The following is a 27,142-nucleotide window of genomic DNA, read 5'->3' on the forward strand; positions in this document are numbered from 1 at the left end:
GTACAAGCTATTTTGCAATGGTTAAACTGTCCGATGTCTATAACATGTATAGGTGCCATTAAAAATATACCATTTGTCAGAAGTGGGATTCGAACCCACGCCTGGAGAACCAGACTGCGACCTGAACGCAGCGCCTTAGACCACTCGGCCATCCTGACAAGACATCGTAAGTGTCACTAATTTGTCACTTTATATCTCAGCACCCCCCAAAAAATCTTTAAAGTCAAGCATAGGCAAGAGTTGGATCGGATGAAGCTTTTATAGATAGAATTGTAGTAATGGCTTTGATAAAAACACTTCTTGTTTGTCAATTAAGAGAATATCCTCGTTCAACATGTTCAGAAACGAGTTTTGAGGAGCTTTGTATCCTTAAAAACAGCTTTGGCACATTTACAAATTTGCGCTATTGTGTACAAGCTATTTTGCAATGGTTAAACTGTCCGATGTCTATAACATGTATAGGTGCCATTAAAAATATACCATTTGTTAGAAGTGGGATTCGAACCCACGCCTGGAGAACCAGACTGCGACCTGAACGCAGCGCCTTAGACCACTCGGCCATCCTGACAAGACATCGTAAGTGTCACTAATTTGTCACTTTATATCTCAGCATCCCCCAACAAATCTTTAAAGTCAAGCATAGGCAAGTGTTGGATCAGATGAAGCTTTTATAGATAGAATTGTAGTAATGGCTTTGATAAAAACACTTCTTGTTTGTCAATTAAGAGAATATCCTCGTTCAACATGTTCAGAAACGAGTTTTGAGGAGCTTTGTATCCTTAAAAACAGCTTTGGCACATTTACAAATTTGCGCTATTGTGTACAAGCTATTTTGCAATGGTTAAACTGTCCGATGTCTATAACATGTATAGGTGCCATTAAAAATATACCATTTGTCAGAAGTGGGATTCGAACCCACGCCTGGAGAACCAGACTGCGACCTGAACGCAGCGCCTTAGACCACTCGGCCATCCTGACAAGACATCGTAAGTGTCACTAATTTGTCACTTTATATCTCAGCATCCCCCAAAAAATCTTTAAAGTCAAGCATAGGCAAGTGTTGGATCAGATGAAGCTTTTATAGATAGAATTGTAGTAATGGCTTTGATAAAAACACTTCTTGTTTGTCAATTAAGAGAATATCCTCGTTCAACATGTTCAGAAACGAGTTTTGAGGAGCTTTGTATCCTTAAAAACAGCTTTGGCACATTTACAAATTTGCGCTATTGTGTACAAGCTATTTTGCAATGGTTAAACTGTCCGATGTCTATAACATGTATAGGTGCCATTAAAAATATACCATTTGTCAGAAGTGGGATTCGAACCCACGCCTGGAGAACCAGACTGCGACCTGAACGCAGCGCCTTAGACCACTCGGCCATCCTGACAAGACATCGTAAGTGTCACTAATTTGTCACTTTATATCTCAGCATCCCCCAAAAAATCTTTAAAGTCAAGCATAGGCAAGTGTTGGATCAGATGAAGCTTTTATAGATAGAATTGTAGTAATGGCTTTGATAAAAACACTTCTTGTTTGTCAATTAAGAGAATATCCTCGTTCAACATGTTCAGAAACGAGTTTTGAGGAGCTTTGTATCCTTAAAAACAGCTTTGGCACATTTACAAATTTGCGCTATTGTGTACAAGCTATTTTGCAATGGTTAAACTGTCCGATGTCTATAACATGTATAGGTGCCATTAAAAATATACCATTTGTCAGAAGTGGGATTCGAACCCACGCCTGGAGAACCAGACTGCGACCTGAACGCAGCGCCTTAGACCACTCGGCCATCCTGACAAGACATCGTAAGTGTCACTAATTTGTCACTTTATATCTCAGCATCCCCCAAAAAATCTTTAAAGTCAAGCATAGGCAAGTGTTGGATCAGATGAAGCTTTTATAGATAGAATTGTAGTAAAGGCTTTGATAAAAACACTTCTTGTTTGTCAATTAAGAGAATATCCTCGTTCAACATGTTCAGAAACGAGTTTTGAGGAGCTTTGTATCCTTAAAAACAGCTTTGGCACATTTACAAATTTGCGCTATTGTGTACAAGCTATTTTGCAATGGTTAAACTGTCCGATGTCTATAACATGTATAGGTGCCATTAAAAATATACCATTTGTCAGAAGTGGGATTCGAACCCACGCCTGGAGAACCAGACTGCGACCTGAACGCAGCGCCTTAGACCACTCGGCCATCCTGACAAGACATCGTAAGTGTCACTAATTTGTCACTTTATATCTCAGCACCCCCCAAAAAATCTTTAAAGTCAAGCATAGGCAAGAGTTGGATCGGATGAAGCTTTTATAGATAGAATTGTAGTAATGGCTTTGATAAAAACACTTCTTGTTTGTCAATTAAGAGAATATCCTCGTTCAACATGTTCAGAAACGAGTTTTGAGGAGCTTTGTATCCTTAAAAACAGCTTTGGCACATTTACAAATTTGCGCTATTGTGTACAAGCTATTTTGCAATGGTTAAACTGTCCGATGTCTATAACATGTATAGGTGCCATTAAAAATATACCATTTGTTAGAAGTGGGATTCGAACCCACGCCTGGAGAACCAGACTGCGACCTGAACGCAGCGCCTTAGACCACTCGGCCATCCTGACAAGACATCGTAAGTGTCACTAATTTGTCACTTTATATCTCAGCATCCCCCAACAAATCTTTAAAGTCAAGCATAGGCAAGTGTTGGATCAGATGAAGCTTTTATAGATAGAATTGTAGTAATGGCTTTGATAAAAACACTTCTTGTTTGTCAATTAAGAGAATATCCTCGTTCAACATGTTCAGAAACGAGTTTTGAGGAGCTTTGTATCCTTAAAAACAGCTTTGGCACATTTACAAATTTGCGCTATTGTGTACAAGCTATTTTGCAATGGTTAAACTGTCCGATGTCTATAACATGTATAGGTGCCATTAAAAATATACCATTTGTCAGAAGTGGGATTCGAACCCACGCCTGGAGAACCAGACTGCGACCTGAACGCAGCGCCTTAGACCACTCGGCCATCCTGACAAGACATCGTAAGTGTCACTAATTTGTCACTTTATATCTCAGCATCCCCCAAAAAATCTTTAAAGTCAAGCATAGGCAAGTGTTGGATCAGATGAAGCTTTTATAGATAGAATTGTAGTAATGGCTTTGATAAAAACACTTCTTGTTTGTCAATTAAGAGAATATCCTCGTTCAACATGTTCAGAAACGAGTTTTGAGGAGCTTTGTATCCTTAAAAACAGCTTTGGCACATTTACAAATTTGCGCTATTGTGTACAAGCTATTTTGCAATGGTTAAACTGTCCGATGTCTATAACATGTATAGGTGCCATTAAAAATATACCATTTGTCAGAAGTGGGATTCGAACCCACGCCTGGAGAACCAGACTGCGACCTGAACGCAGCGCCTTAGACCACTCGGCCATCCTGACAAGACATCGTAAGTGTCACTAATTTGTCACTTTATATCTCAGCATCCCCCAACAAATCTTTAAAGTCAAGCATAGGCAAGTGTTGGATCAGATGAAGCTTTTATAGATAGAATTGTAGTAATGGCTTTGATAAAAACACTTCTTGTTTGTCAATTAAGAGAATATCCTCGTTCAACATGTTCAGAAACGAGTTTTGAGGAGCTTTGTATCCTTAAAAACAGCTTTGGCACATTTACAAATTTGCGCTATTGTGTACAAGCTATTTTGCAATGGTTAAACTGTCCGATGTCTATAACATGTATAGGTGCCATTAAAAATATACCATTTGTCAGAAGTGGGATTCGAACCCACGCCTGGAGAACCAGACTGTGGAGAACCAGACTGCGACCTGAACGCAGCGCCTTAGACCACTCGGCCATCCTGACAAGACATCGTAAGTGTCACTAATTTGTCACTTTATATCTCAGCATCCCCCAAAAAATCTTTAAAGTCAAGCATAGGCAAGTGTTGGATCAGATGAAGCTTTTATAGATAGAATTGTAGTAATGGCTTTGATAAAAACACTTCTTGTTTGTCAATTAAGAGAATATCCTCGTTCAACATGTTCAGAAACGAGTTTTGAGGAGCTTTGTATCCTTAAAAACAGCTTTGGCACATTTACAAATTTGCGCTATTGTGTACAAGCTATTTTGCAATGGTTAAACTGTCCGATGTCTATAACATGTATAGGTGCCATTAAAAATATACCATTTGTCAGAAGTGGGATTCGAACCCACGCCTGGAGAACCAGACTGCGACCTGAACGCAGCGCCTTAGACCACTCGGCCATCCTGACAAGACATCGTAAGTGTCACTAATTTGTCACTTTATATCTCAGCATCCCCCAAAAAATCTTTAAAGTCAAGCATAGGCAAGTGTTGGATCAGATGAAGCTTTTATAGATAGAATTGTAGTAATGGCTTTGATAAAAACACTTCTTGTTTGTCAATTAAGAGAATATCCTCGTTCAACATGTTCAGAAACGAGTTTTGAGGAGCTTTGTATCCTTAAAAACAGCTTTGGCACATTTACAAATTTGCGCTATTGTGTACAAGCTATTTTGCAATGGTTAAACTGTCCGATGTCTATAACATGTATAGGTGCCATTAAAAATATACCATTTGTCAGAAGTGGGATTCGAACCCTCGCCTGGAGAACCAGACTGCGACCTGAACGCAGCGCCTTAGACCACTCGGCCATCCTGACAAGACATCGTAAGTGTCACTAATTTGTCACTTTATATCTCAGCATCCCCCAAAAAATCTTTAAAGTCAAGCATAGGCAAGTGTTGGATCAGATGAAGCTTTTATAGATAGAATTGTAGTAATGGCTTTGATAAAAACACTTAAATTCTTGTTTGTCAATTAAGAGAATATCCTCGTTCAACATGTTCAGAAACGAGTTTTGAGGAGCTTTGTATCCTTAAAAACAGCTTTGGCACATTTACAAATTTGCGCTATTGTGTACAAGCTATTTTGCAATGGTTAAACTGTCCGATGTCTATAACATGTATAGGTGCCATTAAAAATATACCATTTGTTAGAAGTGGGATTCGAACCCACGCCTGGAGAACCAGACTGCGACCTGAACGCAGCGCCTTAGACCACTCGGCCATCCTGACAAGACATCGTAAGTGTCACTAATTTGTCACTTTATATCTCAGCATCCCCCAAAAAATCTTTAAAGTCAAGCATAGGCAAGTGTTGGATCAGATGAAGCTTTTATAGATAGAATTGTAGTAATGGCTTTGATAAAAACACTTAAATTCTTGTTTGTCAATTAAGAGAATATCCTCGTTCAACATGTTCAGAAACGAGTTTTGAGGAGCTTTGTATCCTTAAAAACAGCTTTGGCACATTTACAAATTTGCGCTATTGTGTACAAGCTATTTTGCAATGGTTAAACTGTCCGATGTCTATAACATGTATAGGTGCCATTAAAAATATACCATTTGTTAGAAGTGGGATTCGAACCCACGCCTGGAGAACCAGACTGCGACCTGAACGCAGCGCCTTAGACCACTCGGCCATCCTGACAAGACATCGTAAGTGTCACTAATTTGTCACTTTATATCTCAGCATCCCCCAAAAAATCTTTAAAGTCAAGCATAGGCAAGTGTTGGATCAGATGAAGCTTTTATAGATAGAATTGTAGTAATGGCTTTGATAAAAACACTTCTTGTTTGTCAATTAAGAGAATATCCTCGTTCAACATGTTCAGAAACGAGTTTTGAGGAGCTTTGTATCCTTAAAAACAGCTTTGGCACATTTACAAATTTGCGCTATTGTGTACAAGCTATTTTGCAATGGTTAAACTGTCCGATGTCTATAACATGTATAGGTGCCATTAAAAATATACCATTTGTCAGAAGTGGGATTCGAACCCACGCCTGGAGAACCAGACTGCGACCTGAACGCAGCGCCTTAGACCACTCGGCCATCCTGACAAGACATCGTAAGTGTCACTAATTTGTCACTTTATATCTCAGCATCCCCCAAAAAATCTTTAAAGTCAAGCATAGGCAAGTGTTGGATCAGATGAAGCTTTTATAGATAGAATTGTAGTAATGGCTTTGATAAAAACACTTCTTGTTTGTCAATTAAGAGAATATCCTCGTTCAACATGTTCAGAAACGAGTTTTGAGGAGCTTTGTATCCTTAAAAACAGCTTTGGCACATTTACAAATTTGCGCTATTGTGTACAAGCTATTTTGCAATGGTTAAACTGTCCGATGTCTATAACATGTATAGGTGCCATTAAAAATATACCATTTGTCAGAAGTGGGATTCGAACCCACGCCTGGAGAACCAGACTGCGACCTGAACGCAGCGCCTTAGACCACTCGGCCATCCTGACAAGACATCGTAAGTGTCACTAATTTGTCACTTTATATCTCAGCATCCCCCAAAAAATCTTTAAAGTCAAGCATAGGCAAGTGTTGGATCAGATGAAGCTTTTATAGATAGAATTGTAGTAATGGCTTTGATAAAAACACTTCTTGTTTGTCAATTAAGAGAATATCCTCGTTCAACATGTTCAGAAACGAGTTTTGAGGAGCTTTGTATCCTTAAAAACAGCTTTGGCACATTTACAAATTTGCGCTATTGTGTACAAGCTATTTTGCAATGGTTAAACTGTCCGATGTCTATAACATGTATAGGTGCCATTAAAAATATACCATTTGTCAGAAGTGGGATTCGAACCCACGCCTGGAGAACCAGACTGCGACCTGAACGCAGCGCCTTAGACCACTCGGCCATCCTGACAAGACATCGTAAGTGTCACTAATTTGTCACTTTATATCTCAGCATCCCCCAAAAAATCTTTAAAGTCAAGCATAGGCAAGTGTTGGATCAGATGAAGCTTTTATAGATAGAATTGTAGTAATGGCTTTGATAAAAACACTTCTTGTTTGTCAATTAAGAGAATATCCTCGTTCAACATGTTCAGAAACGAGTTTTGAGGAGCTTTGTATCCTTAAAAACAGCTTTGGCACATTTACAAATTTGCGCTATTGTGTACAAGCTATTTTGCAATGGTTAAACTGTCCGATGTCTATAACATGTATAGGTGCCATTAAAAATATACCATTTGTCAGAAGTGGGATTCGAACCCACGCCTGGAGAACCAGACTGCGACCTGAACGCAGCGCCTTAGACCACTCGGCCATCCTGACAAGACATCGTAAGTGTCACTAATTTGTCACTTTATATCTCAGCATCCCCCAAAAAATCTTTAAAGTCAAGCATAGGCAAGTGTTGGATCAGATGAAGCTTTTATAGATAGAATTGTAGTAATGGCTTTGATAAAAACACTTCTTGTTTGTCAATTAAGAGAATATCCTCGTTCAACATGTTCAGAAACGAGTTTTGAGGAGCTTTGTATCCTTAAAAACAGCTTTGGCACATTTACAAATTTGCGCTATTGTGTACAAGCTATTTTGCAATGGTTAAACTGTCCGATGTCTATAACATGTATAGGTGCCATTAAAAATATACCATTTGTCAGAAGTGGGATTCGAACCCTCGCCTGGAGAACCAGACTGCGACCTGAACGCAGCGCCTTAGACCACTCGGCCATCCTGACAAGACATCGTAAGTGTCACTAATTTGTCACTTTATATCTCAGCATCCCCCAAAAAATCTTTAAAGTCAAGCATAGGCAAGTGTTGGATCAGATGAAGCTTTTATAGATAGAATTGTAGTAATGGCTTTGATAAAAACACTTAAATTCTTGTTTGTCAATTAAGAGAATATCCTCGTTCAACATGTTCAGAAACGAGTTTTGAGGAGCTTTGTATCCTTAAAAACAGCTTTGGCACATTTACAAATTTGCGCTATTGTGTACAAGCTATTTTGCAATGGTTAAACTGTCCGATGTCTATAACATGTATAGGTGCCATTAAAAATATACCATTTGTCAGAAGTGGGATTCGAACCCACGCCTGGAGAACCAGACTGCGACCTGAACGCAGCGCCTTAGACCACTCGGCCATCCTGACAAGACATCGTAAGTGTCACTAATTTGTCACTTTATATCTCAGCATCCCCCAAAAAATCTTTAAAGTCAAGCATAGGCAAGTGTTGGATCAGATGAAGCTTTTATAGATAGAATTGTAGTAATGGCTTTGATAAAAACACTTCTTGTTTGTCAATTAAGAGAATATCCTCGTTCAACATGTTCAGAAACGAGTTTTGAGGAGCTTTGTATCCTTAAAAACAGCTTTGGCACATTTACAAATTTGCGCTATTGTGTACAAGCTATTTTGCAATGGTTAAACTGTCCGATGTCTATAACATGTATAGGTGCCATTAAAAATATACCATTTGTCAGAAGTGGGATTCGAACCCACGCCTGGAGAACCAGACTGCGACCTGAACGCAGCGCCTTAGACCACTCGGCCATCCTGACAAGACATCGTAAGTGTCACTAATTTGTCACTTTATATCTCAGCATCCCCCAAAAAATCTTTAAAGTCAAGCATAGGCAAGTGTTGGATCAGATGAAGCTTTTATAGATAGAATTGTAGTAATGGCTTTGATAAAAACACTTAAATTCTTGTTTGTCAATTAAGAGAATATCCTCGTTCAACATGTTCAGAAACGAGTTTTGAGGAGCTTTGTATCCTTAAAAACAGCTTTGGCACATTTACAAATTTGCGCTATTGTGTACAAGCTATTTTGCAATGGTTAAACTGTCCGATGTCTATAACATGTATAGGTGCCATTAAAAATATTGGGATTCGAACCCACGCCTGGAGAACCAGACTGCGACCTGAACGCAGCGCCTTAGACCACTCGGCCATCCTGACAAGACATCGTAAGTGTCACTAATTTGTCACTTTATATCTCAGCATCCCCCAAAAAATCTTTAAAGTCAAGCATAGGCAAGTGTTGGATCAGATGAAGCTTTTATAGATAGAATTGTAGTAATGGCTTTGATAAAAACACTTCTTGTTTGTCAATTAAGAGAATATCCTCGTTCAACATGTTCAGAAACGAGTTTTGAGGAGCTTTGTATCCTTAAAAACAGCTTTGGCACATTTACAAATTTGCGCTATTGTGTACAAGCTATTTTGCAATGGTTAAACTGTCCGATGTCTATAACATGTATAGGTGCCATTAAAAATATACCATTTGTCAGAAGTGGGATTCGAACCCACGCCTGGAGAACCAGACTGCGACCTGAACGCAGCGCCTTTGACCACTCGGCCATCCTGACAAGACATCGTAAGTGTCACTTATTTGTCACTTTATATCTCAGCATCCCCCAAAAAATCTTTAAAGTCAAGCATAGGCAAGTGTTGGATCAGATGAAGCTTTTATAGATAGAATTGTAGTAATGGCTTTGATAAAAACACTTCTTGTTTGTCAATTAAGAGAATATCCTCGTTCAACATGTTCAGAAACGAGTTTTGAGGAGCTTTGTATCCTTAAAAACAGCTTTGGCACATTTACAAATTTGCGCTATTGTGTACAAGCTATTTTGCAATGGTTAAACTGTCCGATGTCTATAACATGTATAGGTGCCATTAAAAATATACCATTTGTCAGAAGTGGGATTCGAACCCACGCCTGGAGAACCAGACTGCGACCTGAACGCAGCGCCTTAGACCACTCGGCCATCCTGACAAGACATCGTACGTGTCACTAATTTGTCACTTTATATCTCAGCACCCCCCAAAAAATCTTTAAAGTCAAGCATAGGCAAGTGTTGGATCAGATGAAGCTTTTATAGATAGAATTGTAGTAATGGCTTTGATAAAAACACTTCTTGTTTGTCAATTAAGAGAATATCCTCGTTCAACATGTTCAGAAACGAGTTTTGAGGAGCTTTGTATCCTTAAAAACAGCTTTGGCACATTTACAAATTTGCGCTATTGTGTACAAGCTATTTTGCAATGGTTAAACTGTCCGATGTCTATAACATGTATAGGTGCCATTAAAAATTTACCATTTTTCAGAAGTGGGATTCGAACCCACGCCTGGAGAACCAGACTGCGACCTGAACGCAGCGCCTTAGACCACTCGGCCATCCTGACAAGACATCGTAAGTGTCACTAATTTGTCACTTTATATCTCAGCATCCCCCAAAAAATCTTTAAAGTCAAGCATAGGCAAGTGTTGGATCAGATGAAGCTTTTATAGATAGAATTGTAGTAATGGCTTTGATAAAAACACTTCTTGTTTGTCAATTAAGAGAATATCCTCGTTCAACATGTTCAGAAACGAGTTTTGAGGAGCTTTGTATCCTTAAAAACAGCTTTGGCACATTTACAAATTTGCGCTATTGTGTACAAGCTATTTTGCAATGGTTAAACTGTCCGATGTCTATAACATGTATAGGTGCCATTAAAAATATACCATTTGTCAGAAGTGGGATTCGAACCCACGCCTGGAGAACCAGACTGCGACCTGAACGCAGCGCCTTAGACCACTCGGCCATCCTGACAAGACATCGTAAGTGTCACTAATTTGTCACTTTATATCTCAGCATCCCCCAAAAAATCTTTAAAGTCAAGCATAGGCAAGTGTTGGATCAGATGAAGCTTTTATAGATAGAATTGTAGTAATGGCTTTGATAAAAACACTTAAATTCTTGTTTGTCAATTAAGAGAATATCCTCGTTCAACATGTTCAGAAACGAGTTTTGAGGAGCTTTGTATCCTTAAAAACAGCTTTGGCACATTTACAAATTTGCGCTATTGTGTACAAGCTATTTTGCAATGGTTAAACTGTCCGATGTCTATAACATGTATAGGTGCCATTAAAAATATACCATTTGTTAGAAGTGGGATTCGAACCCACGCCTGGAGAACCAGACTGCGACCTGAACGCAGCGCCTTAGACCACTCGGCCATCCTGACAAGACATCGTAAGTGTCACTAATTTGTCACTTTATATCTCAGCATCCCCCAAAAAATCTTTAAAGTCAAGCATAGGCAAGTGTTGGATCAGATGAAGCTTTTATAGATAGAATTGTAGTAATGGCTTTGATAAAAACACTTCTTGTTTGTCAATTAAGAGAATATCCTCGTTCAACATGTTCAGAAACGAGTTTTGAGGAGCTTTGTATCCTTAAAAACAGCTTTGGCACATTTACAAATTTGCGCTATTGTGTACAAGCTATTTTGCAATGGTTAAACTGTCCGATGTCTATAACATGTATAGGTGCCATTAAAAATATACCATTTGTCAGAAGTGGGATTCGAACCCACGCCTGGAGAACCAGACTGCGACCTGAACGCAGCGCCTTAGACCACTCGGCCATCCTGACAAGACATCGTAAGTGTCACTAATTTGTCACTTTATATCTCAGCATCCCCCAAAAAATCTTTAAAGTCAAGCATAGGCAAGTGTTGGATCAGATGAAGCTTTTATAGATAGAATTGTAGTAATGGCTTTGATAAAAACACTTCTTGTTTGTCAATTAAGAGAATATCCTCGTTCAACATGTTCAGAAACGAGTTTTGAGGAGCTTTGTATCCTTAAAAACAGCTTTGGCACATTTACAAATTTGCGCTATTGTGTACAAGCTATTTTGCAATGGTTAAACTGTCCGATGTCTATAACATGTATAGGTGCCATTAAAAATATACCATTTGTCAGAAGTGGGATTCGAACCCACGCCTGGAGAACCAGACTGCGACCTGAACGCAGCGCCTTAGACCACTCGGCCATCCTGACAAGACATCGTAAGTGTCACTAATTTGTCACTTTATATCTCAGCATCCCCCAAAAAATCTTTAAAGTCAAGCATAGGCAAGTGTTGGATCAGATGAAGCTTTTATAGATAGAATTGTAGTAATGGCTTTGATAAAAACACTTAAATTCTTGTTTGTCAATTAAGAGAATATCCTCGTTCAACATGTTCAGAAACGAGTTTTGAGGAGCTTTGTATCCTTAAAAACAGCTTTGGCACATTTACAAATTTGCGCTATTGTGTACAAGCTATTTTGCAATGGTTAAACTGTCCGATGTCTATAACATGTATAGGTGCCATTAAAAATATTGGGATTCGAACCCACGCCTGGAGAACCAGACTGCGACCTGAACGCAGCGCCTTAGACCACTCGGCCATCCTGACAAGACATCGTAAATGTCACTAATTTGTCACTTTATATCTCAGCATCCCCCAAAAAATCTTTAAAGTCAAGCATAGGCAAGTGTTGGATCAGATGAAGCTTTTATAGATAGAATTGTAGTAATGGCTTTGATAAAAACACTTCTTGTTTGTCAATTAAGAGAATATCCTCGTTCAACATGTTCAGAAACGAGTTTTGAGGAGCTTTGTATCCTTAAAAACAGCTTTGGCACATTTACAAATTTGCGCTATTGTGTACAAGCTATTTTGCAATGGTTAAACTGTCCGATGTCTATAACATGTATAGGTGCCATTAAAAATATACCATTTGTCAGAAGTGGGATTCGAACCCACGCCTGGAGAACCAGACTGCGACCTGAACGCAGCGCCTTAGACCACTCGGCCATCCTGACAAGACATCGTAAGTGTCACTAATTTGTCACTTTATATCTCAGCATCCCCCAAAAAATCTTTAAAGTCAAGCATAGGCAAGTGTTGGATCAGATGAAGCTTTTATAGATAGAATTGTAGTAATGGCTTTGATAAAAACACTTCTTGTTTGTCAATTAAGAGAATATCCTCGTTCAACATGTTCAGAAACGAGTTTTGAGGAGCTTTGTATCCTTAAAAACAGCTTTGGCACATTTACAAATTTGCGCTATTGTGTACAAGCTATTTTGCAATGGTTAAACTGTCCGATGTCTATAACATGTATAGGTGCCATTAAAAATATACCATTTGTCAGAAGTGGGATTCGAACCCACGCCTGGAGAACCAGACTGCGACCTGAACGCAGCGCCTTAGACCACTCGGCCATCCTGACAAGACATCGTAAGTGTCACTAATTTGTCACTTTATATCTCAGCATCCCCCAAAAAATCTTTAAAGTCAAGCATAGGCAAGTGTTGGATCAGATGAAGCTTTTATAGATAGAATTGTAGTAATGGCTTTGATAAAAACACTTAAATTCTTGTTTGTCAATTAAGAGAATATCCTCGTTCAACATGTTCAGAAACGAGTTTTGAGGAGCTTTGTATCCTTAAAAACAGCTTTGGCACATTTACAAATTTGCGCTATTGTGTACAAGCTATTTTGCAATGGTTAAACTGTCCGATGTCTATAACATGTATAGGTGCCATTAAAAATATACCATTTGTTAGAAGTGGGATTCGAACCCACGCCTGGAGAACCAGACTGCGACCTGAACGCAGCGCCTTAGACCACTCGGCCATCCTGACAAGACATCGTAAGTGTCACTAATTTGTCACTTTATATCTCAGCATCCCCCAAAAAATCTTTAAAGTCAAGCATAGGCAAGTGTTGGATCAGATGAAGCTTTTATAGATAGAATTGTAGTAATGGATTTGATAAAAACACTTCTTGTTTGTCAATTGAGAGAATATCCTCGTTCAACATGTTCAGAAACGAGTTTTGAGGAGCTTTGTATCCTTAAAAACAGCTTTGGCACATTTACAAATTTGCGCTATTGTGTACAAGCTATTTTGCAATGGTTAAACTGTCCGATGTCTATAACATGTATAGGTGCCATTAAAAATATACCATTTGTCAGAAGTGGGATTCGAACCCACGCCTGGAGAACCAGACTGCGACCTGAACGCAGCGCCTTAGACCACTCGGCCATCCTGACAAGACATCGTAAGTGTCACTAATTTGTCACTTTATATCTCAGCATCCCCCAAAAAATCTTTAAAGTCAAGCATAGGCAAGTGTTGGATCAGATGAAGCTTTTATAGATAGAATTGTAGTAATGGCTTTGATAAAAACACTTAAATTCTTGTTTGTCAATTAAGAGAATATCCTCGTTCAACATGTTCAGAAACGAGTTTTGAGGAGCTTTGTATCCTTAAAAACAGCTTTGGCACATTTACAAATTTGCGCTATTGTGTACAAGCTATTTTGCAATGGTTAAACTGTCCGATGTCTATAACATGTATAGGTGCCATTAAAAATATACCATTTGTTAGAAGTGGGATTCGAACCCACGCCTGGAGAACCAGACTGCGACCTGAACGCAGCGCCTTAGACCACTCGGCCATCCTGACAAGACATCGTAAGTGTCACTAATTTGTCACTTTATATCTCAGCATCCCCCAAAAAATCTTTAAAGTCAAGCATAGGCAAGTGTTGGATCAGATGAAGCTTTTATAGATAGAATTGTAGTAATGGATTTGATAAAAACACTTCTTGTTTGTCAATTGAGAGAATATCCTCGTTCAACATGTTCAGAAACGAGTTTTGAGGAGCTTTGTATCCTTAAAAACAGCTTTGGCACATTTACAAATTTGCGCTATTGTGTACAAGCTATTTTGCAATGGTTAAACTGTCCGATGTCTATAACATGTATAGGTGCCATTAAAAATATACCATTTGTCAGAAGTGGGATTCGAACCCACGCCTGGAGAACCAGACTGCGACCTGAACGCAGCGCCTTAGACCACTCGGCCATCCTGACAAGACATCGTAAGTGTCACTAATTTGTCACTTTATATCTCAGCACCCCCCAAAAAATCTTTAAAGTCAAGCATAGGCAAGTGTTGGATCGGATGAAGCTTTTATAGATAGAATTGTAGTAATGGCTTTGATAAAAACACTTCTTGTTTGTCAATTAAGAGAATATCCTCGTTCAGCATGTTCAGAAACGAGTTTTGAGGAGCTTTGTATCCTTAAAAACAGCTTTGGCACATTTACAAATTTGCGCTATTGTGTACAAGCTATTTTGCAATGGTTAAACTGTCCGATGTCTATAACATGTATAGGTGCCATTAAAAATATACCATTTGTCAGAAGTGGGATTCGAACCCACGCCTGGAGAACCAGACTGCGACCTGAACGCAGCGCCTTAGACCACTCGGCCATCCTGACAAGACATCGTAAGTGTCACTAATTTGTCACTTTATATCTCAGCATCCCCCAACAAATCTTTAAAGTCAAGCATAGGCAAGTGTTGGATCAGATGAAGCTTTTATAGATAGAATTGTAGTAATGGCTTTGATAAAAACACTTCTTGTTTGTCAATTAAGAGAATATCCTCGTTCAACATGTTCAGAAACGAGTTTTGAGGAGCTTTGTATCCTTAAAAACAGCTTTGGCACATTTACAAATTTGCGCTATTGTGTACAAGCTATTTTGCAATGGTTAAACTGTCCGATGTCTATAACATGTATAGGTGCCATTAAAAATATACCATTTGTCAGAAGTGGGATTCGAACCCACGCCTGGAGAACCAGACTGCGACCTGAACGCAGCGCCTTAGACCACTCGGCCATCCTGACAAGACATCGTAAGTGTCACTAATTTGTCACTTTATATCTCAGCATCCCCCAACAAATCTTTAAAGTCAAGCATAGGCAAGTGTTGGATCAGATGAAGCTTTTATAGATAGAATTGTAGTAATGGCTTTGATAAAAACACTTCTTGTTTGTCAATTAAGAGAATATCCTCGTTCAACATGTTCAGAAACGAGTTTTGAGGAGCTTTGTATCCTTAAAAACAGCTTTGGCACATTTACAAATTTGCGCTATTGTGTACAAGCTATTTTGCAATGGTTAAACTGTCCGATGTCTATAACATGTATAGGTGCCATTAAAAATATACCATTTGTCAGAAGTGGGATTCGAACCCACGCCTGGAGAACCAGACTGCGACCTGAACGCAGCGCCTTAGACCACTCGGCCATCCTGACAAGACATCGTAAGTGTCACTAATTTGTCACTTTATATCTCAGCATCCCCCAAAAAATCTTTAAAGTCAAGCATAGGCAAGTGTTGGATCAGATGAAGCTTTTATAGATAGAATTGTAGTAATGGCTTTGATAAAAACACTTCTTGTTTGTCAATTAAGAGAATATCCTCGTTCAACATGTTCAGAAACGAGTTTTGAGGAGCTTTGTATCCTTAAAAACAGCTTTGGCACATTTACAAATTTGCGCTATTGTGTACAAGCTATTTTGCAATGGTTAAACTGTCCGATGTCTATAACATGTATAGGTGCCATTAAAAATATACCATTTGTCAGAAGTGGGATTCGAACCCACGCCTGGAGAACCAGACTGCGACCTGAACGCAGCGCCTTAGACCACTCGGCCATCCTGACAAGACATCGTAAGTGTCACTAATTTGTCACTTTATATCTCAGCATCCCCCAACAAATCTTTAAAGTCAAGCATAGGCAAGTGTTGGATCAGATGAAGCTTTTATAGATAGAATTGTAGTAATGGCTTTGATAAAAACACTTCTTGTTTGTCAATTAAGAGAATATCCTCGTTCAACATGTTCAGAAACGAGTTTTGAGGAGCTTTGTATCCTTAAAAACAGCTTTGGCACATTTACAAATTTGCGCTATTGTGTACAAGCTATTTTGCAATGGTTAAACTGTCCGATGTCTATAACATGTATAGGTGCCATTAAAAATATACCATTTGTCAGAAGTGGGATTCGAACCCACGCCTGGAGAACCAGACTGCGACCTGAACGCAGCGCCTTAGACCACTCGGCCATCCTGACAAGACATCGTAAGTGTCACTAATTTGTCACTTTATATCTCAGCATCCCCCAACAAATCTTTAAAGTCAAGCATAGGCAAGTGTTGGATCAGATGAAGCTTTTATAGATAGAATTGTAGTAATGGCTTTGATAAAAACACTTCTTGTTTGTCAATTAAGAGAATATCCTCGTTCAACATGTTCAGAAACGAGTTTTGAGGAGCTTTGTATCCTTAAAAACAGCTTTGGCACATTTACAAATTTGCGCTATTGTGTACAAGCTATTTTGCAATGGTTAAACTGTCCGATGTCTATAACATGTATAGGTGCCATTAAAAATATACCATTTGTCAGAAGTGGGATTCGAACCCACGCCTGGAGAACCAGACTGCGACCTGAACGCAGCGCCTTAGACCACTCGGCCATCCTGACAAGACATCGTAAGTGTCACTAATTTGTCACTTTATATCTCAGCATCCCCCAACAAATCTTTAAAGTCAAGCATAGGCAAGTGTTGGATCAGATGAAGCTTTTATAGATAGAATTGTAGTAATGGCTTTGATAAAAACACTTCTTGTTTGTCAATTAAGAGAATATCCTCGTTCAACATGTTCAGAAACGAGTTTTGAGGAGCTTTGTATCCTTAAAAACAGCTTTGGCACATTTACAAATTTGCGCTATTGTGTACAAGCTATTTTGCAATGGTTAAACTGTCCGATGTCTATAACATGTATAGGTGCCATTAAAAATATACCATTTGTCAGAAGTGGGATTCGAACCCACGCCTGGAGAACCAGACTGCGACCTGAACGCAGCGCCTTAGACCACTCGGCCATCCTGACAAGACATCGTAAGTGTCACTAATTTGTCACTTTATATCTCAGCATCCCCCAACAAATCTTTAAAGTCAAGCATAGGCAAGTGTTGGATCGGATGAAGCTTTTATAGATAGAATTGTAGTAATGGCTTTGATAAAAACACTTCTTGTTTGTCAATTAAGAGAATATCCTCGTTCAGCATGTTCAGAAACGAGTTTTGAGGAGCTTTGTATCCTTAAAAACAGCTTTGGCACATTTACAAATTTGCGCTATTGTGTACAAGCTATTTTGCAATGGTTAAACTGTCCGATGTCTATAACATGTATAGGTGCCATTAAAAATATACCATTTGTCAGAAGTGGGATTCGAACCCACGCCTGGAGAACCAGACTGCGACCTGAACGCAGCGCCTTAGACCACTCGGCCATCCTGACAAGACATCGTAAGTGTCACTAATTTGTCACTTTATATCTCAGCATCCCCCAACAAATCTTTAAAGTCAAGCATAGGCAAGTGTTGGATCAGATGAAGCTTTTATAGATAGAATTGTAGTAATGGCTTTGATAAAAACACTTCTTGTTTGTCAATTAAGAGAATATCCTCGTTCAACATGTTCAGAAACGAGTTTTGAGGAGCTTTGTATCCTTAAAAACAGCTTTGGCACATTTACAAATTTGCGCTATTGTGTACAAGCTATTTTGCAATGGTTAAACTGTCCGATGTCTATAACATGTATAGGTGCCATTAAAAATATACCATTTGTCAGAAGTGGGATTCGAACCCACGCCTGGAGAACCAGACTGCGACCTGAACGCAGCGCCTTAGACCACTCGGCCATCCTGACAAGACATCGTAAGTGTCACTAATTTGTCACTTTATATCTCAGCATCCCCCAACAAATCTTTAAAGTCAAGCATAGGCAAGTGTTGGATCAGATGAAGCTTTTATAGATAGAATTGTAGTAATGGCTTTGATAAAAACACTTCTTGTTTGTCAATTAAGAGAATATCCTCGTTCAACATGTTCAGAAACGAGTTTTGAGGAGCTTTGTATCCTTAAAAACAGCTTTGGCACATTTACAAATTTGCGCTATTGTGTACAAGCTATTTTGCAATGGTTAAACTGTCCGATGTCTATAACATGTATAGGTGCCATTAAAAATATACCATTTGTCAGAAGTGGGATTCGAACCCACGCCTGGAGAACCAGACTGCGACCTGAACGCAGCGCCTTAGACCACTCGGCCATCCTGACAAGACATCGTAAGTGTCACTAATTTGTCACTTTATATCTCAGCATCCCCCAAAAAATCTTTAAAGTCAAGCATAGGCAAGTGTTGGATCAGATGAAGCTTTTATAGATAGAATTGTAGTAATGGCTTTGATAAAAACACTTCTTGTTTGTCAATTAAGAGAATATCCTCGTTCAACATGTTCAGAAACGAGTTTTGAGGAGCTTTGTATCCTTAAAAACAGCTTTGGCACATTTACAAATTTGCGCTATTGTGTACAAGCTATTTTGCAATGGTTAAACTGTCCGATGTCTATAACATGTATAGGTGCCATTAAAAATATACCATTTGTCAGAAGTGGGATTCGAACCCACGCCTGGAGAACCAGACTGCGACCTGAACGCAGCGCCTTAGACCACTCGGCCATCCTGACAAGACATCGTAAGTGTCACTAATTTGTCACTTTATATCTCAGCATCCCCCAACAAATCTTTAAAGTCAAGCATAGGCAAGTGTTGGATCAGATGAAGCTTTTATAGATAGAATTGTAGTAATGGCTTTGATAAAAACACTTCTTGTTTGTCAATTAAGAGAATATCCTCGTTCAACATGTTCAGAAACGAGTTTTGAGGAGCTTTGTATCCTTAAAAACAGCTTTGGCACATTTACAAATTTGCGCTATTGTGTACAAGCTATTTTGCAATGGTTAAACTGTCCGATGTCTATAACATGTATAGGTGCCATTAAAAATATACCATTTGTCAGAAGTGGGATTCGAACCCACGCCTGGAGAACCAGACTGCGACCTGAACGCAGCGCCTTAGACCACTCGGCCATCCTGACAAGACATCGTAAGTGTCACTAATTTGTCACTTTATATCTCAGCATCCCCCAACAAATCTTTAAAGTCAAGCATAGGCAAGTGTTGGATCAGATGAAGCTTTTATAGATAGAATTGTAGTAATGGCTTTGATAAAAACACTTCTTGTTTGTCAATTAAGAGAATATCCTCGTTCAACATGTTCAGAAACGAGTTTTGAGGAGCTTTGTATCCTTAAAAACAGCTTTGGCACATTTACAAATTTGCGCTATTGTGTACAAGCTATTTTGCAATGGTTAAACTGTCCGATGTCTATAACATGTATAGGTGCCATTAAAAATATACCATTTGTCAGAAGTGGGATTCGAACCCACGCCTGGAGAACCAGACTGCGACCTGAACGCAGCGCCTTAGACCACTCGGCCATCCTGACAAGACATCGTAAGTGTCACTAATTTGTCACTTTATATCTCAGCATCCCCCAACAAATCTTTAAAGTCAAGCATAGGCAAGTGTTGGATCAGATGAAGCTTTTATAGATAGAATTGTAGTAATGGCTTTGATAAAAACACTTCTTGTTTGTCAATTAAGAGAATATCCTCGTTCAACATGTTCAGAAACGAGTTTTGAGGAGCTTTGTATCCTTAAAAACAGCTTTGGCACATTTACAAATTTGCGCTATTGTGTACAAGCTATTTTGCAATGGTTAAACTGTCCGATGTCTATAACATGTATAGGTGCCATTAAAAATATACCATTTGTCAGAAGTGGGATTCGAACCCACGCCTGGAGAACCAGACTGCGACCTGAACGCAGCGCCTTAGACCACTCGGCCATCCTGACAAGACATCGTAAGTGTCACTAATTTGTCACTTTATATCTCAGCATCCCCCAACAAATCTTTAAAGTCAAGCATAGGCAAGTGTTGGATCAGATGAAGCTTTTATAGATAGAATTGTAGTAATGGCTTTGATAAAAACACCTCTTGTTTGTCAATTAAGAGAATATCCTCGTTCAACATGTTCAGAAACGAGTTTTGAGGAGCTTTGTATCCTTAAAAACAGCTTTGGCACATTTACAAATTTGCGCTATTGTGTACAAGCTATTTTGCAATGGTTAAACTGTCCGATGTCTATAACATGTATAGGTGCCATTAAAAATATACCATTTGTCAGAAGTGGGATTCGAACCCACGCCTGGAGAACCAGACTGCGACCTGAACGCAGCGCCTTAGACCACTCGGCCATCCTGACAAGACATCGTAAGTGTCACTAATTTGTCACTTTATATCTCAGCATCCCCCAACAAATCTTTAAAGTCAAGCATAGGCAAGTGTTGGATCAGATGAAGCTTTTATAGATAGAATTGTAGTAATGGCTTTGATAAAAACACTTCTTGTTTGTCAATTAAGAGAATATCCTCGTTCAACATGTTCAGAAACGAGTTTTGAGGAGCTTTGTATCCTTAAAAACAGCTTTGGCACATTTACAAATTTGCGCTATTGTGTACAAGCTATTTTGCAATGGTTAAACTGTCCGATGTCTATAACATGTATAGGTGCCATTAAAAATATACCATTTGTCAGAAGTGGGATTCGAACCCACGCCTGGAGAACCAGACTGCGACCTGAACGCAGCGCCTTAGACCACTCGGCCATCCTGACAAGACATCGTAAGTGTCACTAATTTGTCACTTTATATCTCAGCATCCCCCAAAAAATCTTTAAAGTCAAGCATAGGCAAGTGTTGGATCAGATGAAGCTTTTATAGATAGAATTGTAGTAATGGCTTTGATAAAAACACTTCTTGTTTGTCAATTAAGAGAATATCCTCGTTCAACATGTTCAGAAACGAGTTTTGAGGAGCTTTGTATCCTTAAAAACAGCTTTGGCACATTTACAAATTTGCGCTATTGTGTACAAGCTATTTTGCAATGGTTAAACTGTCCGATGTCTATAACATGTATAGGTGCCATTAAAAATATACCATTTGTCAGAAGTGGGATTCGAACCCACGCCTGGAGAACCAGACTGCGACCTGAACGCAGCGCCTTAGACCACTCGGCCATCCTGACAAGACATCGTAAGTGTCACTAATTTGTCACTTTATATCTCAGCATCCCCCAAAAAATCTTTAAAGTCAAGCATAGGCAAGTGTTGGATCAGATGAAGCTTTTATAGATAGAATTGTAGTAATGGCTTTGATAAAAACACTTCTTGTTTGTCAATTAAGAGAATATCCTCGTTCAACATGTTCAGAAACGAGTTTTGAGGAGCTTTGTATCCTTAAAAACAGCTTTGGCACATTTACAAATTTGCGCTATTGTGTACAAGCTATTTTGCAATGGTTAAACTGTCCGATGTCTATAACATGTATAGGTGCCATTAAAAATATACCATTTGTCAGAAGTGGGATTCGAACCCACGCCTGGAGAACCAGACTGCGACCTGAACGCAGCGCCTTAGACCACTCGGCCATCCTGACAAGACATCGTAAGTGTCACTAATTTGTCACTTTATATCTCAGCATCCCCCAAAAAATCTTTAAAGTCAAGCATAGGCAAGTGTTGGATCAGATGAAGCTTTTATAGATAGAATTGTAGTAAAGGCTTTGATAAAAACACTTCTTGTTTGTCAATTAAGAGAATATCCTCGTTCAACATGTTCAGAAACGAGTTTTGAGGAGCTTTGTATCCTTAAAAACAGCTTTGGCACATTTACAAATTTGCGCTATTGTGTACAAGCTATTTTGCAATGGTTAAACTGTCCGATGTCTATAACATGTATAGGTGCCATTAAAAATATACCATTTGTCAGAAGTGGGATTCGAACCCACGCCTGGAGAACCAGACTGCGACCTGAACGCAGCGCCTTAGACCACTCGGCCATCCTGACAAGACATCGTAAGTGTCACTAATTTGTCACTTTATATCTCAGCATCCCCCAAAAAATCTTTAAAGTCAAGCATAGGCAAGTGTTGGATCAGATGAAGCTTTTATAGATAGAATTGTAGTAATGGCTTTGATAAAAACACTTCTTGTTTGTCAATTAAGAGAATATCCTCGTTCAACATGTTCAGAAACGAGTTTTGAGGAGCTTTGTATCCTTAAAAACAGCTTTGGCACATTTACAAATTTGCGCTATTGTGTACAAGCTATTTTGCAATGGTTAAACTGTCCGATGTCTATAACATGTATAGGTGCCATTAAAAATATACCATTTGTCAGAAGTGGGATTCGAACCCACGCCTGGAGAACCAGACTGCGACCTGAACGCAGCGCCTTAGACCACTCGGCCATCCTGACAAGACATCGTAAGTGTCACTAATTTGTCACTTTATATCTCAGCATCCCCCAAAAAATCTTTAAAGTCAAGCATAGGCAAGTGTTGGATCAGATGAAGCTTTTATAGATAGAATTGTAGTAATGGCTTTGATAAAAACACTTCTTGTTTGTCAATTAAGAGAATATCCTCGTTCAACATGTTCAGAAACGAGTTTTGAGGAGCTTTGTATCCTTAAAAACAGCTTTGGCACATTTACAAATTTGCGCTATTGTGTACAAGCTATTTTGCAATGGTTAAACTGTCCGATGTCTATAACATGTATAGGTGCCATTAAAAATATACCATTTGTTAGAAGTGGGATTCGAACCCACGCCTGGAGAACCAGACTGCGACCTGAACGCAGCGCCTTAGACCACTCGGCCATCCTGACAAGACATCGTAAGTGTCACTAATTTGTCACTTTATATCTCAGCATCCCCCAAAAAATCTTTAAAGTCAAGCATAGGCAAGTGTTGGATCAGATGAAGCTTTTATAGATAGAATTGTAGTAAAGGCTTTGATAAAAACACTTCTTGTTTGTCAATTAAGAGAATATCCTCGTTCAACATGTTCAGAAACGAGTTTTGAGGAGCTTTGTATCCTTAAAAACAGCTTTGGCACATTTACAAATTTGCGCTATTGTGTACAAGCTATTTTGCAATGGTTAAACTGTCCGATGTCTATAACATGTATAGGTGCCATTAAAAATATACCATTTGTCAGAAGTGGGATTCGAACCCACGCCTGGAGAACCAGACTGCGACCTGAACGCAGCGCCTTAGACCACTCGGCCATCCTGACAAGACATCGTAAGTGTCACTAATTTGTCACTTTATATCTCAGCACCCCCCAAAAAATCTTTAAAGTCAAGCATAGGCAAGAGTTGGATCGGATGAAGCTTTTATAGATAGAATTGTAGTAATGGCTTTGATAAAAACACTTCTTGTTTGTCAATTAAGAGAATATCCTCGTTCAACATGTTCAGAAACGAGTTTTGAGGAGCTTTGTATCCTTAAAAACAGCTTTGGCACATTTACAAATTTGCGCTATTGTGTACAAGCTATTTTGCAATGGTTAAACTGTCCGATGTCTATAACATGTATAGGTGCCATTAAAAATATACCATTTGTCAGAAGTGGGATTCGAACCCACGCCTGGAGAACCAGACTGCGACCTGAACGCAGCGCCTTAGACCACTCGGCCATCCTGACAAGACATCGTAAGTGTCACTAATTTGTCACTTTATATCTCAGCATCCCCCAAAAAATCTTTAAAGTCAAGCATAGGCAAGTGTTGGATCAGATGAAGCTTTTATAGATAGAATTGTAGTAAAGGCTTTGATAAAAACACTTCTTGTTTGTCAATTAAGAGAATATCCTCGTTCAACATGTTCAGAAACGAGTTTTGAGGAGCTTTGTATCCTTAAAAACAGCTTTGGCACATTTACAAATTTGCGCTATTGTGTACAAGCTATTTTGCAATGGTTAAACTGTCCGATGTCTATAACATGTATAGGTGCCATTAAAAATATACCATTTGTCAGAAGTGGGATTCGAACCCACGCCTGGAGAACCAGACTGCGACCTGAACGCAGCGCCTTAGACCACTCGGCCATCCTGACAAGACATCGTAAGTGTCACTAATTTGTCACTTTATATCTCAGCATCCCCCAACAAATCTTTAAAGTCAAGCATAGGCAAGTGTTGGATCAGATGAAGCTTTTATAGATAGAATTGTAGTAATGGCTTTGATAAAAACACTTCTTGTTTGTCAATTAAGAGAATATCCTCGTTCAACATGTTCAGAAACGAGTTTTGAGGAGCTTTGTATCCTTAAAAACAGCTTTGGCACATTTACAAATTTGCGCTATTGTGTACAAGCTATTTTGCAATGGTTAAACTGTCCGATGTCTATAACATGTATAGGTGCCATTAAAAATATACCATTTGTCAGAAGTGGGATTCGAACCCACGCCTGGAGAACCAGACTGCGACCTGAACGCAGCGCCTTAGACCACTCGGCCATCCTGACAAGACATCGTAAGTGTCACTAATTTGTCACTTTATATCTCAGCATCCCCCAAAAAATCTTTAAAGTCAAGCATAGGCAAGTGTTGGATCAGATGAAGCTTTTATAGATAGAATTGTAGTAATGGCTTTGATAAAAACACTTCTTGTTTGTCAATTAAGAGAATATCCTCGTTCAACATGTTCAGAAACGAGTTTTGAGGAGCTTTGTATCCTTAAAAACAGCTTTGGCACATTTACAAATTTGCGCTATTGTGTACAAGCTATTTTGCAATGGTTAAACTGTCCGATGTCTATAACATGTATAGGTGCCATTAAAAATATACCATTTGTCAGAAGTGGGATTCGAACCCACGCCTGGAGAACCAGACTGCGACCTGAACGCAGCGCCTTAGACCACTCGGCCATCCTGACAAGACATCGTAAGTGTCACTAATTTGTCACTTTATATCTCAGCATCCCCCAAAAAATCTTTAAAGTCAAGCATAGGCAAGTGTTGGATCAGATGAAGCTTTTATAGATAGAATTGTAGTAATGGCTTTGATAAAAACACTTCTTGTTTGTCAATTAAGAGAATATCCTCGTTCAACATGTTCAGAAACGAGTTTTGAGGAGCTTTGTATCCTTAAAAACAGCTTTGGCACATTTACAAATTTGCGCTATTGTGTACAAGCTATTTTGCAATGGTTAAACTGTCCGATGTCTATAACATGTATAGGTGCCATTAAAAATATACCATTTGTCAGAAGTGGGATTCGAACCCACGCCTGGAGAACCAGACTGCGACCTGAACGCAGCGCCTTAGACCACTCGGCCATCCTGACAAGACATCGTAAGTGTCACTAATTTGTCACTTTATATCTCAGCATCCCCCAAAAAATCTTTAAAGTCAAGCATAGGCAAGTGTTGGATCAGATGAAGCTTTTATAGATAGAATTGTAGTAAAGGCTTTGATAAAAACACTTCTTGTTTGTCAATTAAGAGAATATCCTCGTTCAACATGTTCAGAAACGAGTTTTGAGGAGCTTTGTATCCTTAAAAACAGCTTTGGCACATTTACAAATTTGCGCTATTGTGTACAAGCTATTTTGCAATGGTTAAACTGTCCGATGTCTATAACATGTATAGGTGCCATTAAAAATATACCATTTGTCAGAAGTGGGATTCGAACCCACGCCTGGAGAACCAGACTGCGACCTGAACGCAGCGCCTTAGACCACTCGGCCATCCTGACAAGACATCGTAAGTGTCACTAATTTGTCACTTTATATCTCAGCACCCCCCAAAAAATCTTTAAAGTCAAGCATAGGCAAGAGTTGGATCGGATGAAGCTTTTATAGATAGAATTGTAGTAATGGCTTTGATAAAAACACTTCTTGTTTGTCAATTAAGAGAATATCCTCGTTCAACATGTTCAGAAACGAGTTTTGAGGAGCTTTGTATCCTTAAAAACAGCTTTGGCACATTTACAAATTTGCGCTATTGTGTACAAGCTATTTTGCAATGGTTAAACTGTCCGATGTCTATAACATGTATAGGTGCCATTAAAAATATACCATTTGTCAGAAGTGGGATTCGAACCCACGCCTGGAGAACCAGACTGCGACCTGAACGCAGCGCCTTAGACCACTCGGCCATCCTGACAAGACATCGTAAGTGTCACTAATTTGTCACTTTATATCTCAGCATCCCCCAAAAAATCTTTAAAGTCAAGCATAGGCAAGTGTTGGATCAGATGAAGCTTTTATAGATAGAATTGTAGTAAAGGCTTTGATAAAAACACTTCTTGTTTGTCAATTAAGAGAATATCCTCGTTCAACATGTTCAGAAACGAGTTTTGAGGAGCTTTGTATCCTTAAAAACAGCTTTGGCACATTTACAAATTTGCGCTATTGTGTACAAGCTATTTTGCAATGGTTAAACTGTCCGATGTCTATAACATGTATAGGTGCCATTAAAAATATACCATTTGTCAGAAGTGGGATTCGAACCCACGCCTGGAGAACCAGACTGCGACCTGAACGCAGCGCCTTAGACCACTCGGCCATCCTGACAAGACATCGTAAGTGTCACTAATTTGTCACTTTATATCTCAGCACCCCCCAAAAAATCTTTAAAGTCAAGCATAGGCAAGAGTTGGATCGGATGAAGCTTTTATAGATAGAATTGTAGTAATGGCTTTGATAAAAACACTTCTTGTTTGTCAATTAAGAGAATATCCTCGTTCAACATGTTCAGAAACGAGTTTTGAGGAGCTTTGTATCCTTAAAAACAGCTTTGGCACATTTACAAATTTGCGCTATTGTGTACAAGCTATTTTGCAATGGTTAAACTGTCCGATGTCTATAACATGTATAGGTGCC

The 27,142-nt window shown here is 39.1% G+C and overlaps 52 non-coding genes across 52 annotated transcripts; all 52 read right to left on the bottom strand.

Annotated features, from left to right (window-relative positions):
- Window positions 1-74: 74 nt before the first annotated feature.
- On the bottom strand, window positions 75-158 carry Trnal-cag (transfer RNA leucine (anticodon CAG)). Its single transcript has one exon. It is a non-coding gene; the product is annotated as a tRNA-Leu (tRNA).
- Window positions 159-894: 736 nt separating this feature from the next.
- On the bottom strand, window positions 895-978 carry Trnal-cag (transfer RNA leucine (anticodon CAG)). The gene has a single exon. It is a non-coding gene; the product is annotated as a tRNA-Leu (tRNA).
- Window positions 979-1,304: 326 nt separating this feature from the next.
- Window positions 1,305-1,388, bottom strand: Trnal-cag (transfer RNA leucine (anticodon CAG)). The gene has a single exon. It is a non-coding gene; the product is annotated as a tRNA-Leu (tRNA).
- A 326-nt stretch (window positions 1,389-1,714) lies between these two features.
- Window positions 1,715-1,798, bottom strand: Trnal-cag (transfer RNA leucine (anticodon CAG)). Its single transcript has one exon. It is a non-coding gene; the product is annotated as a tRNA-Leu (tRNA).
- A 326-nt stretch (window positions 1,799-2,124) lies between these two features.
- Window positions 2,125-2,208, bottom strand: Trnal-cag (transfer RNA leucine (anticodon CAG)). The gene has a single exon. It is a non-coding gene; the product is annotated as a tRNA-Leu (tRNA).
- Window positions 2,209-2,944: 736 nt separating this feature from the next.
- On the bottom strand, window positions 2,945-3,028 carry Trnal-cag (transfer RNA leucine (anticodon CAG)). Its single transcript has one exon. It is a non-coding gene; the product is annotated as a tRNA-Leu (tRNA).
- A 326-nt stretch (window positions 3,029-3,354) lies between these two features.
- Trnal-cag (transfer RNA leucine (anticodon CAG)) lies at window positions 3,355-3,438 on the bottom strand. The gene has a single exon. It is a non-coding gene; the product is annotated as a tRNA-Leu (tRNA).
- A 751-nt stretch (window positions 3,439-4,189) lies between these two features.
- Window positions 4,190-4,273, bottom strand: Trnal-cag (transfer RNA leucine (anticodon CAG)). The gene has a single exon. It is a non-coding gene; the product is annotated as a tRNA-Leu (tRNA).
- Window positions 4,274-5,839: 1,566 nt separating this feature from the next.
- Window positions 5,840-5,923, bottom strand: Trnal-cag (transfer RNA leucine (anticodon CAG)). The gene has a single exon. It is a non-coding gene; the product is annotated as a tRNA-Leu (tRNA).
- Window positions 5,924-6,249: 326 nt separating this feature from the next.
- On the bottom strand, window positions 6,250-6,333 carry Trnal-cag (transfer RNA leucine (anticodon CAG)). The gene has a single exon. It is a non-coding gene; the product is annotated as a tRNA-Leu (tRNA).
- A 326-nt stretch (window positions 6,334-6,659) lies between these two features.
- Window positions 6,660-6,743, bottom strand: Trnal-cag (transfer RNA leucine (anticodon CAG)). The gene has a single exon. It is a non-coding gene; the product is annotated as a tRNA-Leu (tRNA).
- A 326-nt stretch (window positions 6,744-7,069) lies between these two features.
- On the bottom strand, window positions 7,070-7,153 carry Trnal-cag (transfer RNA leucine (anticodon CAG)). Its single transcript has one exon. It is a non-coding gene; the product is annotated as a tRNA-Leu (tRNA).
- Window positions 7,154-7,894: 741 nt separating this feature from the next.
- Window positions 7,895-7,978, bottom strand: Trnal-cag (transfer RNA leucine (anticodon CAG)). The gene has a single exon. It is a non-coding gene; the product is annotated as a tRNA-Leu (tRNA).
- Window positions 7,979-8,304: 326 nt separating this feature from the next.
- Trnal-cag (transfer RNA leucine (anticodon CAG)) lies at window positions 8,305-8,388 on the bottom strand. Its single transcript has one exon. It is a non-coding gene; the product is annotated as a tRNA-Leu (tRNA).
- Window positions 8,389-9,114: 726 nt separating this feature from the next.
- On the bottom strand, window positions 9,115-9,198 carry Trnal-cag (transfer RNA leucine (anticodon CAG)). The gene has a single exon. It is a non-coding gene; the product is annotated as a tRNA-Leu (tRNA).
- A 326-nt stretch (window positions 9,199-9,524) lies between these two features.
- On the bottom strand, window positions 9,525-9,608 carry Trnal-cag (transfer RNA leucine (anticodon CAG)). Its single transcript has one exon. It is a non-coding gene; the product is annotated as a tRNA-Leu (tRNA).
- A 736-nt stretch (window positions 9,609-10,344) lies between these two features.
- Window positions 10,345-10,428, bottom strand: Trnal-cag (transfer RNA leucine (anticodon CAG)). The gene has a single exon. It is a non-coding gene; the product is annotated as a tRNA-Leu (tRNA).
- Window positions 10,429-11,169: 741 nt separating this feature from the next.
- On the bottom strand, window positions 11,170-11,253 carry Trnal-cag (transfer RNA leucine (anticodon CAG)). Its single transcript has one exon. It is a non-coding gene; the product is annotated as a tRNA-Leu (tRNA).
- A 326-nt stretch (window positions 11,254-11,579) lies between these two features.
- On the bottom strand, window positions 11,580-11,663 carry Trnal-cag (transfer RNA leucine (anticodon CAG)). Its single transcript has one exon. It is a non-coding gene; the product is annotated as a tRNA-Leu (tRNA).
- Window positions 11,664-12,389: 726 nt separating this feature from the next.
- Window positions 12,390-12,473, bottom strand: Trnal-cag (transfer RNA leucine (anticodon CAG)). The gene has a single exon. It is a non-coding gene; the product is annotated as a tRNA-Leu (tRNA).
- A 326-nt stretch (window positions 12,474-12,799) lies between these two features.
- On the bottom strand, window positions 12,800-12,883 carry Trnal-cag (transfer RNA leucine (anticodon CAG)). The gene has a single exon. It is a non-coding gene; the product is annotated as a tRNA-Leu (tRNA).
- A 741-nt stretch (window positions 12,884-13,624) lies between these two features.
- On the bottom strand, window positions 13,625-13,708 carry Trnal-cag (transfer RNA leucine (anticodon CAG)). Its single transcript has one exon. It is a non-coding gene; the product is annotated as a tRNA-Leu (tRNA).
- A 741-nt stretch (window positions 13,709-14,449) lies between these two features.
- Trnal-cag (transfer RNA leucine (anticodon CAG)) lies at window positions 14,450-14,533 on the bottom strand. Its single transcript has one exon. It is a non-coding gene; the product is annotated as a tRNA-Leu (tRNA).
- A 326-nt stretch (window positions 14,534-14,859) lies between these two features.
- Trnal-cag (transfer RNA leucine (anticodon CAG)) lies at window positions 14,860-14,943 on the bottom strand. Its single transcript has one exon. It is a non-coding gene; the product is annotated as a tRNA-Leu (tRNA).
- Window positions 14,944-15,269: 326 nt separating this feature from the next.
- Window positions 15,270-15,353, bottom strand: Trnal-cag (transfer RNA leucine (anticodon CAG)). The gene has a single exon. It is a non-coding gene; the product is annotated as a tRNA-Leu (tRNA).
- A 326-nt stretch (window positions 15,354-15,679) lies between these two features.
- On the bottom strand, window positions 15,680-15,763 carry Trnal-cag (transfer RNA leucine (anticodon CAG)). The gene has a single exon. It is a non-coding gene; the product is annotated as a tRNA-Leu (tRNA).
- A 326-nt stretch (window positions 15,764-16,089) lies between these two features.
- On the bottom strand, window positions 16,090-16,173 carry Trnal-cag (transfer RNA leucine (anticodon CAG)). Its single transcript has one exon. It is a non-coding gene; the product is annotated as a tRNA-Leu (tRNA).
- Window positions 16,174-16,499: 326 nt separating this feature from the next.
- Trnal-cag (transfer RNA leucine (anticodon CAG)) lies at window positions 16,500-16,583 on the bottom strand. The gene has a single exon. It is a non-coding gene; the product is annotated as a tRNA-Leu (tRNA).
- Window positions 16,584-16,909: 326 nt separating this feature from the next.
- Trnal-cag (transfer RNA leucine (anticodon CAG)) lies at window positions 16,910-16,993 on the bottom strand. Its single transcript has one exon. It is a non-coding gene; the product is annotated as a tRNA-Leu (tRNA).
- A 326-nt stretch (window positions 16,994-17,319) lies between these two features.
- Window positions 17,320-17,403, bottom strand: Trnal-cag (transfer RNA leucine (anticodon CAG)). The gene has a single exon. It is a non-coding gene; the product is annotated as a tRNA-Leu (tRNA).
- A 326-nt stretch (window positions 17,404-17,729) lies between these two features.
- Trnal-cag (transfer RNA leucine (anticodon CAG)) lies at window positions 17,730-17,813 on the bottom strand. Its single transcript has one exon. It is a non-coding gene; the product is annotated as a tRNA-Leu (tRNA).
- Window positions 17,814-18,139: 326 nt separating this feature from the next.
- On the bottom strand, window positions 18,140-18,223 carry Trnal-cag (transfer RNA leucine (anticodon CAG)). The gene has a single exon. It is a non-coding gene; the product is annotated as a tRNA-Leu (tRNA).
- A 326-nt stretch (window positions 18,224-18,549) lies between these two features.
- Trnal-cag (transfer RNA leucine (anticodon CAG)) lies at window positions 18,550-18,633 on the bottom strand. Its single transcript has one exon. It is a non-coding gene; the product is annotated as a tRNA-Leu (tRNA).
- Window positions 18,634-18,959: 326 nt separating this feature from the next.
- Trnal-cag (transfer RNA leucine (anticodon CAG)) lies at window positions 18,960-19,043 on the bottom strand. The gene has a single exon. It is a non-coding gene; the product is annotated as a tRNA-Leu (tRNA).
- A 326-nt stretch (window positions 19,044-19,369) lies between these two features.
- Window positions 19,370-19,453, bottom strand: Trnal-cag (transfer RNA leucine (anticodon CAG)). The gene has a single exon. It is a non-coding gene; the product is annotated as a tRNA-Leu (tRNA).
- Window positions 19,454-19,779: 326 nt separating this feature from the next.
- Trnal-cag (transfer RNA leucine (anticodon CAG)) lies at window positions 19,780-19,863 on the bottom strand. The gene has a single exon. It is a non-coding gene; the product is annotated as a tRNA-Leu (tRNA).
- Window positions 19,864-20,189: 326 nt separating this feature from the next.
- Window positions 20,190-20,273, bottom strand: Trnal-cag (transfer RNA leucine (anticodon CAG)). The gene has a single exon. It is a non-coding gene; the product is annotated as a tRNA-Leu (tRNA).
- Window positions 20,274-20,599: 326 nt separating this feature from the next.
- Trnal-cag (transfer RNA leucine (anticodon CAG)) lies at window positions 20,600-20,683 on the bottom strand. Its single transcript has one exon. It is a non-coding gene; the product is annotated as a tRNA-Leu (tRNA).
- A 326-nt stretch (window positions 20,684-21,009) lies between these two features.
- On the bottom strand, window positions 21,010-21,093 carry Trnal-cag (transfer RNA leucine (anticodon CAG)). The gene has a single exon. It is a non-coding gene; the product is annotated as a tRNA-Leu (tRNA).
- A 326-nt stretch (window positions 21,094-21,419) lies between these two features.
- Window positions 21,420-21,503, bottom strand: Trnal-cag (transfer RNA leucine (anticodon CAG)). Its single transcript has one exon. It is a non-coding gene; the product is annotated as a tRNA-Leu (tRNA).
- A 326-nt stretch (window positions 21,504-21,829) lies between these two features.
- On the bottom strand, window positions 21,830-21,913 carry Trnal-cag (transfer RNA leucine (anticodon CAG)). The gene has a single exon. It is a non-coding gene; the product is annotated as a tRNA-Leu (tRNA).
- Window positions 21,914-22,239: 326 nt separating this feature from the next.
- On the bottom strand, window positions 22,240-22,323 carry Trnal-cag (transfer RNA leucine (anticodon CAG)). Its single transcript has one exon. It is a non-coding gene; the product is annotated as a tRNA-Leu (tRNA).
- A 326-nt stretch (window positions 22,324-22,649) lies between these two features.
- Window positions 22,650-22,733, bottom strand: Trnal-cag (transfer RNA leucine (anticodon CAG)). Its single transcript has one exon. It is a non-coding gene; the product is annotated as a tRNA-Leu (tRNA).
- Window positions 22,734-23,469: 736 nt separating this feature from the next.
- Window positions 23,470-23,553, bottom strand: Trnal-cag (transfer RNA leucine (anticodon CAG)). The gene has a single exon. It is a non-coding gene; the product is annotated as a tRNA-Leu (tRNA).
- Window positions 23,554-23,879: 326 nt separating this feature from the next.
- Trnal-cag (transfer RNA leucine (anticodon CAG)) lies at window positions 23,880-23,963 on the bottom strand. Its single transcript has one exon. It is a non-coding gene; the product is annotated as a tRNA-Leu (tRNA).
- Window positions 23,964-24,289: 326 nt separating this feature from the next.
- Trnal-cag (transfer RNA leucine (anticodon CAG)) lies at window positions 24,290-24,373 on the bottom strand. Its single transcript has one exon. It is a non-coding gene; the product is annotated as a tRNA-Leu (tRNA).
- Window positions 24,374-24,699: 326 nt separating this feature from the next.
- Window positions 24,700-24,783, bottom strand: Trnal-cag (transfer RNA leucine (anticodon CAG)). The gene has a single exon. It is a non-coding gene; the product is annotated as a tRNA-Leu (tRNA).
- A 326-nt stretch (window positions 24,784-25,109) lies between these two features.
- Window positions 25,110-25,193, bottom strand: Trnal-cag (transfer RNA leucine (anticodon CAG)). The gene has a single exon. It is a non-coding gene; the product is annotated as a tRNA-Leu (tRNA).
- A 326-nt stretch (window positions 25,194-25,519) lies between these two features.
- On the bottom strand, window positions 25,520-25,603 carry Trnal-cag (transfer RNA leucine (anticodon CAG)). The gene has a single exon. It is a non-coding gene; the product is annotated as a tRNA-Leu (tRNA).
- Window positions 25,604-25,929: 326 nt separating this feature from the next.
- Trnal-cag (transfer RNA leucine (anticodon CAG)) lies at window positions 25,930-26,013 on the bottom strand. Its single transcript has one exon. It is a non-coding gene; the product is annotated as a tRNA-Leu (tRNA).
- Window positions 26,014-26,339: 326 nt separating this feature from the next.
- Window positions 26,340-26,423, bottom strand: Trnal-cag (transfer RNA leucine (anticodon CAG)). Its single transcript has one exon. It is a non-coding gene; the product is annotated as a tRNA-Leu (tRNA).
- Window positions 26,424-26,749: 326 nt separating this feature from the next.
- On the bottom strand, window positions 26,750-26,833 carry Trnal-cag (transfer RNA leucine (anticodon CAG)). Its single transcript has one exon. It is a non-coding gene; the product is annotated as a tRNA-Leu (tRNA).
- Window positions 26,834-27,142: the final 309 nt, after the last annotated feature.

The sequence above is a fragment of the Mytilus galloprovincialis genome, unplaced genomic scaffold (assembly GCF_965363235.1).
Source record: "Mytilus galloprovincialis unplaced genomic scaffold, xbMytGall1.hap1.1 HAP1_SCAFFOLD_121, whole genome shotgun sequence".
NCBI classification, from domain to species: domain Eukaryota; kingdom Metazoa; phylum Mollusca; class Bivalvia; order Mytilida; family Mytilidae; genus Mytilus; species Mytilus galloprovincialis.